Raw genomic sequence first — 2668 nt, forward strand, 5'->3', positions numbered from 1 at the left:
GGGAACAGGGTGGAGGGGAGCTTTGGGGGGGAAAAAGAGGAACAACTGTAATAATCTGAACAATAAAGATTTAATTTTTTTAAAAAAAGAAGAAAAGAAAAGCATGGATCTACAGCCAAGATTGCTCAACCCATCAAGGCTATCATTGGAACCAAAGGAGAGATGAACTTCCCAGACAAGAAAAGCTAAAGGAGTTCATAACCACCAAGCCAATATTAAGAGAAATGTTAAGGGACTTCAAGAAGAAGAAGGAGGGGGGGGGGAAATGGGGGAGAATAAAAATTTAAATAATAAAATGGCAATAACTACATACCTATTAATAATTACTTTAAATGTAAATCGATAAAATGCTCTAATCAAAACACATAGGCTGGCTAAATGGAGAGGAAAACAAGACTCATACATGTGCTGCCTACAAGAGACCACTTCAGCCCTGGCTCGTGTGCCTCAGTTGATTCGAGCATTGTCCTGTATACCAAAAGGTCACAGGTTGGACTCTTGGTCAGGGTGCATACTTGGGTTTCTATCACTAGTCGAGGCGCATACTGGAGGCAAATGATTAATGTTCTGTCTCGCTCTCATCCTGCCTTCCCCTCTCTGTTAAAAAAAAAAAAATCAATGAACATGTCCTCAGATTAGGATGAAAAAAAATAATACCACTTCAGATTGAAAGACACACACAGACTGAAAGTAAATCAATGGAAAAAGATATATCATGCAAATAAAAATGGTAAAACAGGTGATGTAGCAATACTTATAGCAGACAAAATAAACTTTAAAATAAAGACTATAGCCCTAGCTGGCTTGGCTCAGTGGATAGAGCGTCAGCCTGTGGACTGAAGGGTCCCAGGTTCGATTCCAGCCAAGGGCACATGCCTGGGTTGCGGGCTCCATCCCCAGTGGGGGGCGTGCAGGAGGCAGCCGATCAATGATTCTCTGTCATCATTGATGTTTCTATCTCTCTCTCCTTCTCCCTTCCTCTCTGAAATCAATAAAGAAATATATTTTAAAAAAAATAAAATAAAGGCTATAACAACAGACAAAGAAGGACATTATGTATGCAATAACCAAAATATGGAAGCAACCCAGTCCCAGCAGAGGGAGCCATAGCAGAGTGGATTACAGATAGTTCAAACAGGGTACTGAGGGCCAGTTAGAAACACCCTGACATTGTCCTGCACCAGAGATTTGGAGTCATAGCAGATCTACCTAATATGTAGACACAAACCCAAACAAGCAGCAAAATGGGGAAACCAAAAAAAAAACCAAAAAAAAAAAAAAACCAAAAGCAATCCCCAAAAGAAAGAACAAGAGAATTCTGCAGAAGAAGACCTAAATGAAACGGAGATAAAAAATGTATCAGATATAGAGTTCAAAATAATGATGGCAATGATGTTCAACAGCATGAAAAAAGATATAGTAATTATGAAAAACACCAGTTGGAAATAAAGAATGGCATAGCACTAATAAAGAACATATTGGAAGGAAGACACAGCAGATTAGGGGAAGCTGAGGATAGGATCAGTGAATTAGAAGACAGGGTATAACAAAATCACTCAGAGAGTCAAAAAGAAAAAACAATTAACAAACAGGAGGACAGCTTAAGGAAGCTATGGGATAACATGAAACATAACAATATTCACATAATAGGTGTACCAGAAGAAGAAAGTGAGCAAGAACATGTTGAAGAAATAATGGCAGAAAACTTTCCTAACCTGGTAAAATACAAGGCCACACAAGTCCAGAAAGCACAGAGTGTCCCAAGCAAGAAGAACCCAAACAGGCCCACGCCTAGACACATCATAATTAAAAGGCCAAAAATTAAAGACTAAGACAAAATCTTAAAGGCAGAGAGAGAAGAGCAATTTGTTACCTACAAAGGAGCTCCCATAAGGCTGTCAGCTGATTTCTCATCAGAAACTCTACAGACCAGAAAGGATTTGCATGAATTATTCAAGGTAATGAAAAGCAAGGATCTAAAACCAAGATGACTATATCCACCAAAGCTATGATTCAAAATAGATGCTGAAATAAAGAGCTTCCCAGACAATAAAAGGCTAAAGGAGTTTATCACCACCAAACCAGCACTGCAAGAAATGCTAAGGGGACTGATGAAATGAGAAGAAGAAACATAGAGAGAGGAAAACATAGGCATACAGAATTAAAATGGCAATAAATATCAATAATCTTAAATGTAAATGGATTAAATACTTCATTCAAGAAGACATAGGCTAGCTAGCTGCATAGATAAGAAAACATGACTCATATATCTGCTGTCTAAAAGAGACCCACCTCAGAACAAAGGACTCACACAGGATGAGAGAGAAGAGATGGGAAAAATTTTTTCATGCAAATGGAAATGAAAAAGAAGCTGGGGTAGCAATACTAATATCTGACAAAATAGACTTCAAAACGAATGCCATCACAATAAACAACAAAGTTCACTACAAAATACTAAAGGGATCAGTGCAACAAGAGGATATAACCCTGGTAAACATATATGTACCTAATATAGGAATACTTAGATATATAAAAAAAATTCTACAAGACTTTAAGGGAGAGATCAACAGCAATACAGTCACAGTAGGGGACTTTAACACCCCACTGTCTTCACTGGATAGATTTTCCAGACAAAAAATTAACAAGAAAATAGTGACTCTAAATGATA

This window comes from Myotis brandtii, unplaced genomic scaffold (assembly GCF_000412655.1).
Source record: "Myotis brandtii unplaced genomic scaffold, ASM41265v1 scaffold500, whole genome shotgun sequence".
NCBI lineage: Eukaryota > Metazoa > Chordata > Mammalia > Chiroptera > Vespertilionidae > Myotis > Myotis brandtii.